This window comes from Pseudophryne corroboree, chromosome 12 (assembly GCF_028390025.1).
Source record: "Pseudophryne corroboree isolate aPseCor3 chromosome 12, aPseCor3.hap2, whole genome shotgun sequence".
Classification (NCBI taxonomy): domain Eukaryota; kingdom Metazoa; phylum Chordata; class Amphibia; order Anura; family Myobatrachidae; genus Pseudophryne; species Pseudophryne corroboree.
This window is the reverse complement of record NC_086455.1, coordinates 42,825,397-42,839,224: the sequence shown is the minus strand read 5'-3', so window position 1 is coordinate 42,839,224 and position 13,828 is coordinate 42,825,397. Positions and strand designations below refer to the sequence as shown.

The following is a 13,828-nucleotide window of genomic DNA, read 5'->3' as shown; positions in this document are numbered from 1 at the left end:
GGGTTTGAAGGTCGACAGGGTTTCTAGGTCGACATGTCAAAAGACATGAGTTTTTCATGGGGGTTTTTGTGTCGTTTTCTCCGTACAGTGACCAGGAAGCCCAATTAGTGCACCGTGTTCGCTCGCCATGTTTCGGGCAAGGTGCCTTGCTGCGCTCGGCCCAGGTTACCGTTCCAATCGTAGTTCACGTGGATCGTTAAGCATGAAAAAGTTCAAAAAAAGAAGAAAAAATTGAAAAACTCATGTTGACCTGTCGACCTAGAAACCCTGTCGACCTTGAAAACATGTCGAGCTAGTGACTGTCTACCTATAGTGGTCGACCTAAACATTGCCGACCTAGACACTGTCGACCTTCATACCGGATCCCGCAAAAAATAGCGCTATTGCCAAATACATATAAGCCATTACTTCCGGACTTACGCACATTTTTACATTGCTGACTCTCTTGAATTGCGGCGGATATTATTAATATTAGCATTTATTTATATAGCGCCACAATAGTCCACAGCGCTGTAGTGAATATTTGTCACGCTACAGGTACAATACATTAGTGCTCACAGGAGAAACTCCTGCACTATTAAGGTTTTTTCCGTACAGCAGCACAGAGTGTTGCAGCATACCGGTGTGAGGTTTGCAGCATACTTTCCAACCAAACTGGACTTAGAGATTCAAAGAGGTCCAGCTGGAAGAGGTGGGGGCTTTGCACTATGAATCTGGTCTTAGCAGCCTGCCAACTTTACTGGAAAAGTAGAGGGATGCAGGAAGATTGCCATTCTCTCAGAAGAACAGCCCCCAAATTTCCAGAGCCCTAACCTCAACCCTCAATGTGCATGAAAAGAGGCGTGACCTGTGGGGGGAGGGGTTTGGCCTCGACTTAGGCACTCTTGGGGGGCATGCCCAGCACTCACAGAGATGCTGGGCTGCCCCCAAGCTCTCCCCTCACTGTGAATAGATGCCGTGCGCATCCATGCACCAGCAGGGATTGCTAAGCCACAACTGTTCCCACCCGCAGGACACTGCGGCAGAGATCAGGCTGCTTCAGTCAGGGCGCATTTTGTCAATTTAAAATCAAGCAGGGCATGGCGCCCCACTGAAATTCCCTAGCAGGAAGACTGATGACCTGTTGGAGATACTTAAGGATTGGAGTAGAGAACCACTGGTTTATAGTATTTATAAGTTGGGAGAATTTTTTTTACAACAATTTCCAGCAGCTGATTTATCGACACCTTCACTATTTAAGCCTTTTGCACTTTGTATCAGGTTTGAAACACTTGCCAAGACACTCCAATTAAATCAGTGCGCCGTGTATATAAAATATGCAAGTATACCATGCCTGTATGGCTATGCATTGCTCAATCACCAGACAACTTTCATTTATACCCCTTTTACACTGACAATTTTATCCCGGGATTTTGCATGTGAACGTGCATCATCCCAGGATTTTTGTTAGTGTAAAAGGGTACACTTACAATTTCCCGGGACGAGCATCCCGGGATTTCAACCCAGGTCTCGACCTGGGTTGAATCCGGGACCGTCCCGGGAAGCTGTGCCGTGTGAACGGGTATACCAGGTCAAGGCGACCCGGCACCCGTTCTCTGCATAGGAGGAGGCGGTGCTTGGAGAAGATTATCTCCAAGCACCGCCTTCGGTAGAGTCAGCGGTGGCATAACCGACCCGGCAATATGCCGGGTCGGGCCGCTAATGTAAAAGGGTCATTCCCGGGAATGACCCGAGGCTGCGAGTGTAAAAGGGGTATTTTTGGGTTATACATGGCCTCCTGCAACATTTGTTAAATATTATATAATTTCAGTGGTAATCTATACATTGTTTATACCTCTTACATCTGGGTGCAACAGAGCTCACTCTGCATTGGATAACTTATCTACAGAGCAGTTCTCCATCATATCCAAGGTCATCAAAATAAGACTACTTTGGAGGACAGGAAGCCAGGTGACATCCCAGAACTGGTCTCTGTGTTCCCCAGATAGTCAGGTATGTAATACATTATGTTCAGAAGGACGTATTTTGGGGTCCTCAAACAATGACAACCAGACACTTGGGGCCCAAGCTCAAAAACATCTACTGGTTAGATCACAAAGAATTTGGTGTAAGCCAGAAAGAAGGCTGGCTGTAAAATTAAGCACTATGGGGGACATGTACTAAGCAGTGATAAAAGTGGAGAAGTGAGCCAGTGGAGAAGCTGCCCATGACAACCAATCAGCTGCTCTGTATATGTTTATAGTATGCAAATTATAAATGTTACGTCAATGCTGATTGGTTGCCATGGGCACCTTCTACACTGGCTCACTTCTACACTTTTATCACTGCTTAGTACATGACCCCCTATATTCAGTAAAAGTTACAGGTGGAGGTGCAGACCAGTCAGGTAAAACGGTTGGATTTATTATACAGGTGTGTCACATTAAACAGCACTTCTAGTTGCGCCTAGTCCTGAGCATGCTTACTAATGCCAAGCGTCTTTCCATGCATACCCACCCACCCACTCTCCCAAAAAATAAAGTGTGTTGCAACTTATTACGTACAGAGGCTGGATGAGGAAGGAAGCATCTGTACATAAAAATATAATATTAAGGAAATAATAATTTGCTTTCATTAATCAAACTTTCAGGTTGCTCTTTTGATGATATATGCAAATTGTTTTTTGTTTGTCAGCTTTATATTTGTGCTATTGCACTAACAATATTTTCCAGGTTTATCTCCAACATAGATATGTCTGTAACATATACTATAGCAGGGAACCTTATATTCAACCAGACACTACAGTTTAAGGTTGACATATCCTTGTAATGCCTCCGACGACTTTAAAAACAGTATCAACAGATTTATTTCACCCTACTAAAGGTTCCTTTTTCTTTTTTTTTTAGACATATAGGTGTATTCAATTGATGTCGGATCCTTTCCGACGGTAAGGATCCGACAGTTCAGTATTCAATTTGAGGCCAAATCCGACAGGTTTTGGCCGTTTTCGACAACGTCAATCTGACTTTTTTAAAGTCGGATTGACATTGTCGAAAACGGGACTAAAACCTGTTGGATTTGGCTGCAAATCCGACAAAACACGTGGATCCGCGGCTAATCCACCGATCCACGTGTTTTCCCACAAGTCGCAAAAACGGCAGCCCCATTGAACAGGTTGAATTGCGATTCGACCTAAAAAGTCAGAAACTGACGGCTTTCCGAGTAGACGGCAGTTCCGACTTCAACTGAATACTGCTCATTGGCTACAAGATGTTCTCATTCTCTTTGCCTCCAGGAAAAGCTGTTCTATATATTAGCAGGACATGACATTTTCTAGGTGAAGGAATTTCCAGCGGTATTCAAATATTGTACATAGTTCACAACACGCTTAGTCAACCAGTGGCTCCGTGACTGCTGTGAAGCCTACCGTACCAGTATGGAGACATGCTGATCCTTGTAGTTCCATGATAGCAAGCCACAGTTTGCCTACATCTAATCTAGGATTACAATGTTTCTGTGGACAAAGAACCATACATGATAGAAATATTATAGAAGGTCATGCTTAAAAATAAGCTCAACATAAACTTCTGTAGCGATGGCTGTTATATCACAACTACAGGGGTCCATATGACAGTCCACAATTTAACCCAAAAAGTCTAATCTTATCTTATATATATGAAATTCATTGGTCTGTTTGTCTGTCCGGTTATGCATTCAGACGCCCCTGCACCAAATGGGATGAAACCAATGCGAGGTGGTCCAGTTGTATCCTGGCCAGGTTTTAGGGGTGTTAGGGTCCCGTCGGACCTCCCGTTGGTGCACATTGGGCAGAACTTTGACCCACGGAGCCTGTTCTGAGCCTTCCACTGGATGGATTTGGATGAAAACTTTAATGAACTGTAATAACTGATAGAAATAACCTTAAAACAATGAACTAAAATAACCGACAGAAAAGGAAGTGGGAAAACAAAAATAGTGTACCCAAAAGCCTTGGCATAGCAACATTGGGCCGGATTCAGAGATGGACTGGACTGCAAAACTGCACACAAGCGGCTTTACAATTCCATCCACCAAAATGCATGTGCATCAAGAGATGTCTATATGAACTATACACCTCCTGCACTGCATTTGCAATCCAAGTGCAACGTCCGTAGAAGCTGCCTCAGATCACCATCGCGATCCCATCGGTTGCGGGTTTGGCCAAGCTGCGTAAGCCGATGCTCACACAGCCCGGCCGGTTCCTGGCAGCTTGCGAGGCCAGGAAATATGCGTGCAGCCAATCAAACTCTGGCCTAATTCTCCCAGAAAAAGGGGGCAACACGTCCCCGTTTCCAGGAACGCTGGCTGGGATGAACGCTGGCTCTCCGCCTCCCAACTACCATCACTTGTCAATCATGCAGTGGCTGGGTGAACGTGCGAGCAGACTTGCAGATTGAGGGCTGCACAGCTGCAGGACACATCCTGTGCATGACCAGTACTCCCACCATCCGTGATGTGCGCTAACCATCGGCTTAGAAAACTGGGGATTAAGGCTACTGGCGACATTCCTCCCCCCCCCCAAAACAAAACAAAACACTATGCAGCCACCTCATGGGTCTGTTGGAAGAGCTGCTAAGCTGCTAATCCCGACACTATATGGCATGCCGACACCAGCATCCTGTATAGGGATCTCAAACGTGCATCCACACAGGACAAGGGGGGGAGGGGGGGTATTGGATAGGTTTAGGCACCACCAGGGAGATTTAGGGTTAAGCTGAGGGGAAGGATGCTTAGGGGGCCAGGGGTGAAAGGTAGGTATACTTACCTTCCCCTGTTGGGATCCCCTCCATCCTAAGTGCCAGCAAATTAATCCCAACCCCATTAAGCTACCAGTATTGTTGGATTGTGGGTGGAAACTCACGCATGCTGGGGATAATGGGGGTAATTCAGAGTTGACCGCAGCAGCAAATTTGTTAGCAGTTGGGCAAAACCATGTGCACTGCGGGGGGGGGGGGGGGGGCAGATATAACATTTGCAGAGAGTTAGATTTGGGTGGGTTATTTTGTTTCTGTGCAGGGTAAATACTGGCTGCTTTATTTTTACACTGCAATTTAGATTTCAGTTTGAACACACCCCACCCGAATCTAACTCTCTCTGCACATGTTATATCTGCCCCCTGCAGTGCGAATGGTTTTGCCCAACTACTAACAAATTTGCTGCTGCGATCAACTCTGAATTAGGCCCAATATACACAAACTCCAGACCGTTAAGGTCATGGTGGGAATTGAACCTAGGAACTAAATTCTGTGAGGCAGTAACGCTAACCATAGCACCAACCATGCTGCCCAAGTCACTTATATTAAGGCCTATTAACAGCGGACCTACAAGATAAAAAAATATTCTGCTAGAAACCCTTATATGAAGTAGCCTCAATAATGAATAAAGTAGCAACAATCCTAAAACATGGGTGGTCTTCTGGTTGCCAGCGGCTGGCCTCCCGGCGCCCACCATACCGGCGCCGGAATTCCGACCGCCAGCAAACCGACATCTTTTCTCCCTCTTGGGGATCCACGACCCCCCTGGAGGGATAGATAGCGTGCACCGTGCCCGCAGTGCTGAGAGCGCAGCGAGCCCACAAGGGGCTCATTTGCACTCGCCCAGCTGTCGGTATGCCGGCGGTCGGGATTCCAGCGCCGGTATGCTGGTCGCCGGGACCCCGACCGCCGGCAAACCATACCGCACCCCTAAAACATCTATTCTTGTATGACTGACCGAGATTACTACATTAATAAATAGGCCCCGCAATGTTAGTATGGTGATGTGACACAAACAGAACCTTATGTACGAAAAGGATTGCTTGCACCACATTAATCCAAAAATATACAGGTAAGCTAATCGGCTCCCACCAAAAACTAACCCTAGCATGAACGTGTGTGTGTACATGTGATAGGGAATATGGGGGGTCATTCGGAGTTGATCGCACATAGAAACTTTTTGCTGCTCGTGCGATCAACTAGATGCCACCTATGGGGGAGTGTATTTTAGCATAGCAGGGCTGCGATCGCTTGTGCAGCCCTGCTATGCTAAAAAAGTTTTGTGCAGAACAAGACCAGCCCTGCAGTTACTTACCCTGTGCGATGGATCCAGCGATGAAAGTCCCGGAATTGACGTCAGACAACCGCCCTCCAAACGCCTGGACACGCCTGCGTTCGGCTCTCCACGCCCGGAAAATGTTGAGTATCCGCCCCGGAATGCCTCCTCGCTGTAAATCTTCTTGCGATCGTGCTAGCGATCACTTTCTTCTGGTCGTTGCCCGGCGACGGCTGTCGGCGGGCAACGACGCGAAGGCGCCTGGCGGGCAACGACGCGAAGGCGCCTTGCGGGCGCCGCGCATGTGCAGTTCTGATCCATTTGCACCGCAGCGAAGAACCGCTGCGTGCGAACGGGTCGGAATGACCCCCATAGAGTGTTAGCTCTACTGGGGCAGTGAGGGACGTGAACGGTCAAATATATTCTGTAAAAAAAAAAAAGTGCTGCGGAATGTGTGTGCGCTATACAAATAACTGGTAATAAATAAGTAATTAAGTATACTGAATCCAGAGTATTCCGTTTAGCTGGTTTTTGTGTCTCACGTGAAAAATAATAGCATGTGCCTTAAAAGTGAGTCTGAACCTGTTCGGTATCATAAATATTACTGCAGGGACATTTTGTTTATTTATTTAGTTACTTTGTTTATAAATATACACACACTGAAACTGGTAATTCGCGTTTCCAATTTAAAAGTAAATATATCTAAGGTTAGTCATCACTCACTTGACTACTGTCACTTTTATGCCATAGGGGGGACATAATGTAATACCAGCCAAAAGTACTAAATGGATATTATAAAGCGTTACTTGCCAGGTAATAAACTCTCATTTAAAGCTTGGAGTAATGAAACAAATATACCAGATACTTATGGTTGCCAGCTAAATTTATATCAAAAGCGGCTTACCCTTTGTATTGCACCTTTTGTTTATGTACCCTTGATAAAAGAAAACAATAATAAAAAAATAAAAAATTATATCAAAAGCGAGCAGCTACAAGGCATAATAAGAATACTGTGTAATAAAGAAGAGAAGAGGAGACAGAGGAGGGAATTTAAATGTTATCGCATCCCCGATCTTCCGTCTAAAGTGACAGGAGATCGCGGGGCGATATATATTAAGATGCCCCCACTTATCACGCCCATTCCACTCGGGTTTAGGTGCGCAAAGCACCTAAACCCAACTAAAGTAATGGGCGCGAGGGTGAAAAGACCTGTTTGGCCATCCAAATGGGTCCCTTTACGTACATTTCAGCTACCCCCGGGAAATGAACTTGTCTCGCCCGTTGGCAGCAACATTAGAATGCTGCTGCGGGCGGGAGGGGTGTAGTATGGTATGCCGGCGGCCGGGCTCCCGGTGACCAGCATACCGGCGCCGGAAGCCCAACCGCCGGCATACCGACAGCGTGGCGAGCGCAAATGAGACCCTTGCGGGCACGGTGGCATCGTGTACCCCCACGAGGGAGAAAAAGTGTTGTTTGACGGCTGTCGGGATTCCGGCGCCTGTATACTGTGTGCCGGGATCCCGACAGTCGGCAACCTGAAGACCACCCGGGCGGGAGAGGGGAGGGGGGGGGTGATGACATTTGAATACGGCCCAATGTATTTCTCACTAAACTATTACTGCTCAGTGAATTAATCAAGACTTACAACCCAAAAAAATCTAATGAAAAAGAAATATGTTTTAATGCACGTTAATTTAATAACATAGTTTAGCTTTTCTAATATTATTATACACTAAAACCCCTTTCACATTGCACAAATAACCCGGTATCGACACGGCATATTGCGTCGAAACGGGTCAGTGTGCGATGTGAAAGCTCCTTTGCTGAATTAGCGGGTCGCCTGACCCGGTAATTCAACCCGGTAAAAAAGAAGGGTTATTACCGGGTTGATTACCGGGTCAGGCGCATCGTTCCGATGCGACACGGCTCCCATTCACAGCATAAGGAGAGGCGGCGCAGGAGATGAGCTCATCTCCCAGCGCCACCTCCACCCCCGCTGCTGCTGCGCCCCCCGCTGCTATGGCAACTGACCCGGTATATTGCCGGGTCAGAAAGCCAGCAAAGGAGCGCAAATGCTGGATCCCACCCGGTAAGGACACGTTTCTCTTACCGGGTGGGAACCGGCGTTTGCGATCTGAAAGCAGCATGACAGTGCTGTCAAAACTAAACTGATGTGTATTACACAGGCAGTTTCTAACAGGTCTATTTACTAAGCCTTGGAAAGTGATAATGTAGAGAGACACAAACTACCAACCAATCACCTCCTGTCATTTTTCAAACACAGCCTGTGACTTGACAGAAGCTGATTGGCTGGTACTTTATCTCTCCCAGGATTAGGAATACATCTACTGTAAGGTAACGGATTCCAAGTAAAGACAAAATACAGACACTAATTAACTCTTGCCCATCACAGTACAGTAACACAATCAATATGGGTATAAGGCTCTATGCATAAAAATATTTATTGCAATTTCAATGTCACTGCCCACAGGCTCTGTGTAGATTAAATGTAGTTCCGGTTACTATGGTAACATGCTAAATATCAGCCACACACTGCCCCCACCCCACCCCCTTTCTTTCTCTGTGGCTGAATATACATATATTTTCCAAGTAAACACTCTTTCAGTTCCTAGAACGCCAGGCACCCGGATCAGAAGATTGCACTGATGGCAGAGGCCAGTGGGGTGTGTGAGGGTGACCCAACTCTGCCATGCATATTACAGTATGTGCGCAGGAAGTGGGCATCTAATGGGAGGGGTGCATTCAGCTGATAGATAACTGTCTGCAAAACACAAGGGCTGTAGAATACACAGCAAACACCAAATACAGTGTAGCTAATGCATTGTAGAAAATAACAATACAGAAAACAATAGATACACAAGTGTCTGGCAGAGATAAGGTTGGAACACTGGAAACAACTGCAACGTCCTGTTTTTTTGTGTTTCAATGTGTGACTGCACTGGTATATAGTAAAATGCAAGCAATACGGCTTATTCCCTGCACCAGCCACAGCCCTTCCCTGGAAATAGCAAAACAAGAGAGAATACATCCTACATCACACACACAATATATACAGTCTACTTCAACACAGTCTATTGCTACAATATACACAGTCTGCATTACACACACAGTACATACAATACATACAGTCTACTACATCACACAGCACAAGGTATACTGCCTACACCACACACTTAGCAACAGTCCTGTCTGTCTCATGCTAACAAGCAGAAATCAATCAGAACGTATGGTGCCCCATCCTCTGCCAGCCAGACAGGCACAAGTGCCCAATATGAATGTATTAGCTGTATCTATGCAGGAGATGTTCTGCCCTGCACAGGTCCATAGCCAGGCTGCATAGTATATATACTACAGGGGGTGGGGCACTAGAGAGATGGGGCATGTGGATAATAAGGGGGTCTAGAAGAAGGCCCTTGCATAGATAAAACAGGGTGTTGGTGCCTAAACAGGGTGTGTGCCCCATCAGTGGGGAAGAAGGTGCAGTAATAGATGAGAGGGTGTTGACTTACATGGATGCAAGAGGTATATAGGAGCTGTGCCTGGAGGAGGAGGAGGAGAGCCACCGGGGCTTGGGCCTAGTGGTGGATTGCAGCCAGCTGAAGCCTCACCATCACCGAGGGGAGCATGAGAGGGAAGGGAGAGGAAAGAAGGAAGGAGGGGTTAGGAGAGGAGAGCAGACAGAGAGGGGGAGAGGGTGGGGGGAGGAGGAGGAAGAGGGGAAGGATAGGGCTGCTGGTTGTAGTGTTGCTGCTGCAGATTCAGCCCATTGATTGCATGGAGGGATGGGAGGATCCGACTGCTGGGCTGGAGGGTGCTGTCACCTTGCTGACACCCTGGGGTGCTGCGCTGGATGGTGCTGTCACCTTGCAGACACCCTTGGCTGCTTCTATGCTGGAACCTTGCACTGGGGTGCTGGTGCTAGATTGCTGGAAGGTACTGTCACCTTGTTGACACCCTGGGGTGCTGGTGCAGGATTGTTAGAGGGTGCGGACACCCTGGGATGCTGCTGGTGCGGGATCAGCTCTGTACAGTCTCTTCCCACTGTCAGTCCTGGATCATCCTCCTTGAGGAGGATCAGCAGCAGCGCTGGCTGTCCCCTGGTGTGTGCACGTCTGCTGCAGCCTCTTCCTCCCCTGCACAGGGTGATCCTCCTCCTGCCTCCTCTTCCTTTCTCCAGCAGCAGCAGCAGCCTCCCTCTCTCTGTCTATGTGTCTCCCTCACTGCCTCCTCCAGATGACCACCGGGTCCTACCGCCCGCAGGCTGCCAGCTACAGAGACTCCATCACAGCAGCAGCAGCAGCACTCAGGGAGGAGTCTCTGTGTGTGCACAGCAGACAGGTGAGCTGCTGGAACCTCTCTCAGCTGCTTCACCGCTTGGAATAATGACATGTTTGTATCATTTGGTTTGCCATGCGTATATGATTATAGCATATGTAAAGCAGTGCCCCAGCCAAAGAGACTGAAGCAGCACTGCATCTCCAAGTTGTGCACCCGTGTTTATATTTATCAAGAACAAGGTCACGCACTTCCTGAGCACTGGTTTGCTAGGTGCACACTAACTATTAACAATTGCAAGATGTTGTTACACAATAATCAACTGCAGAGTCAGGGAGGAAGGGTAACTATATGATGTGCCAGAGGTACATATAAACACCCAGGGGATACCTCAGGCAGGGTATCCGGTCTTTAGGTCAACCACTAATGGTCGACATGGTCACTAGGTCGACAAGGCAAATGTCGACACATGAAAAGGTTCTATAGTAGTAACCTAGCAAAGCGAGCCATGTGAGGGAACACGGTGCACTAATTGGGGTTCCTGGTCACTTTACAAAGAAAACAACCCCAATTTAAAAAAAAAAAAAACTCATGTCAACATTTTTCAATGTCGACCTTAAAGTTATCCATGTCGATGTAATGAGCCATTTCATGAGTCAACCTAGTCACTGTCGACCAATAGTAGTCGACCTAATGACTCGACCTAGTTACTATCAAACCAACAAGCCACACACCTCAGGCAGATAGGAGGCACTACAGCTGAGATAGATATCTAGAGATAGATCTATATATATATATTATGATGTTCACAGAGTAAGACAAGCCTTTAGGGCAGACCTGGGCAAAGTACGGCCCTTTGGCAATCCCTGTCCGACCCGCGTATTTATTCCAGTCACACAGCTCCCCCCCCTTAATCTCACACACACGTCACCCGCGGCTCTCTGCCCACAGGCTCCCTGCACCACACACTGTGCTGTATCGCTAGGTCACAAAGACCCTGCGATGCAGCTTAACAATTGAGGCCCAGTGACTGCCCACAAGTCGCAAACTACAGAGCCGCAGTGCACGGGCAGTCACTGCCGGCGGTCCCCGCACCCTGGGTCCCTAGCAACCAGCGCCTGATGATGTGTATCCCGCAGGAGACGGCTTTGCTCTGTCACTTCCTGCTTAAACTTCGGGGTGCTTTACATTGGCGTATCTATAATGGGTGCAGTGTGTGCGAGGCACACGGGCCCCCAGGTCCAGAGGGGCCCACCCCCCACACACTGCACCCATTTGTTTAATACCTCTCTGGAGTCCCCCGTCGGAGCCATCCCTTCTCAGCAGCGTAATAGAGTTTGAACACTAAGGGGAACAAACTCTATTGCGCTTGCTGAAAACTCCGGAAAGATGGCACGGCGGCCATTTTTCTGGAGTTTCGCGCATGCGCATTAGCAAAATCTTCGGGAAAATGGCCGCCGCGCCGTGTTCCCGGAAGTTTGCGCATGCGCAATAGAGTCTGTTCTCAGACTCTATTGCGCTGCGGAGAGGGATGGCACCGCCGGGGGACCCAGGGGAGGTAAGTATTAAATCCTGTGCATCAGTCATACCCCTTTTCCACTAGCTCAAAAAACACGGGTAAATGCACGGGGGCGCGCATTTACCCGTGTTTTTTGCAAGTGGAAAAGGGTAAACCCGGATCAAGTGACCCGTGAATCTTACCCGGCTATTTACCTGGGTAGGACACGGGAATGATCCGGGTAGGGTTGTAGTGTAAACGGGAGCCGTGTCGATGCGACACGGCTCCCATTTACACTGTATGGAAGGGCAGCGCTGGGAGATCATGTGATCTCCCTGCGCCGCCCCTGCCGCGTCACTAGAAGCGTCACCAACCCGGCATATGCCGGGTTGTGACTGCTGATGGGAAAGGGGCCGAGCACGGGTCGCAGCAGGGGGCAGCTCCCGTGTCAGGCTCCCGGCTGCGACCCGTGCTCGTAAGTGGAAAAGGGGTATCAGAGAGGAGGGGGCCCCTGAAGCAGAAGGCTGCACACGGGCCTCCTCCTCTCTTAAAACGCCCCTGGTGCTTTAGAGATCCCGTCAGACCGGCATCCAGGGTGAGTCTTGCAGCAATGGAACAGCAACCCGTCACACAGTGCACATTACAAGCCAATAGCAGGAAAAAATTACATTAAAAAGTAGGTTTGTGCTTTTATTATATATTGAGCATAATTAAGTTCAAGTTATCATTGGTTCGGCCCTCCAACACAGTTCAGATTTTTCATGTGGCCCCCTATAGAAATTAATTGCCCACCACCTGCTTTAGGGCATGGGTCTTCAACCTGTAGCCGTCCAGCTGCTATGAAACTACACATCCCAGCATGCCCTGCCACAGTTTTGCTATTCAGGTATTACTAAAACTGAGGCAGGGCATGCTGGGATGTGTAGTTCCACAGCAGTTGGAGGGCCGCAGGTTGAAGACCCATGTTTTAGGGGTTCTGTATGAAATATCACTTGTCGGGATGCCGGCGGTCACATGAACGACAGTGGCTTCCCGACAATGACGATCCCAACGTCAGAGGGGGTAAGTATTTAGTCGACAGACATATGGCCGACATGGACAAAATGTTTCGACATATGTAAGGTCGACACTGGAAAAGGTTGACAGATACGGTTGACACACCATGCCTGAAGCGTAGCAAGTGAAGCGAGCCCGCGAGGAGACTCGTTTCTACTAATGGTTATCCCAGATGAAGAAACTATCCACAAAAATGAAAGAAAAAAAACGCAAAAACAAAACAAAGCGTGTTGATCATTTTTCATGAACATGGCCATTTAGATCTTTTCCAGTGTCAACCTTTCACATGTTGACCTTTTGTCCACGTCGACCTTTTGTCTGTCAACCATATGGGGTCGACCTAGTGGCTGTAGACCTAATGAATGTAGATCTTCCACACCACACCCGGTAGTTTTCGGATTCATGTGAGCGGCTAATTCATATAGTCAATTTCAATGGAGCTGTGTGCTACATGTTCAAACTTCCTAAAATTAATAAACCATTGAAACAAGTGGGCAACTGTCATGACTGGAGCATCCCAGCAATGTTATTTATTTTGCCCCCCCCCCCTTCCCTCCCTCACAGTAATAGATTAAATTAATCTCTAGTGATGTCTCTGGGACTTTCCTTACCACCAGCCAATCACTTTGTGGCTAGAGTAGAAAACGGTCTGTGATTGGCTGAGTGGATAAGGAGAGACCTATGAAATTCAGTTCAGACATATTCTGTAGCATGGCTCTGAGTGGAGCAATTACTTTGTACATAATGGGGAAAACCTGTATATTTTCTTGTGGATTAAAACAACAATAATGCCTTATAATAAAAATATTTTTTCCCCTTTAATTTACAGATAAATAACATTCCCCATGGGTTATAGAAGATCCAATGGATTACATATTAAAGGCGTTTATTTATTTATTTATTAACAGTTTCTTATATAGCGCAGCATAT

The 13,828-nt window shown here is 47.5% G+C and overlaps 1 protein-coding gene across 3 annotated transcripts in view; it reads right to left on the bottom strand.

Annotated features, from left to right (window-relative positions):
- LOC134980552 (RAC-alpha serine/threonine-protein kinase) overlaps positions 1 to 10,430 on the bottom strand; it is a 203,352-nt gene extending 192,922 nt beyond the window's left edge. The window contains exon 1 of one of the 3 annotated variants that reach the window (XM_063947416.1): positions 9,579 to 10,430. The gene's annotated coding sequence lies outside the window, so the exon portion shown is untranslated. The remainder of the gene's footprint in view (positions 1 to 9,578) is intronic. The other 2 variants (XM_063947414.1, XM_063947415.1) reach the window with 2 other exon arrangements.
- Positions 10,431 to 13,828: the final 3,398 nt, after the last annotated feature.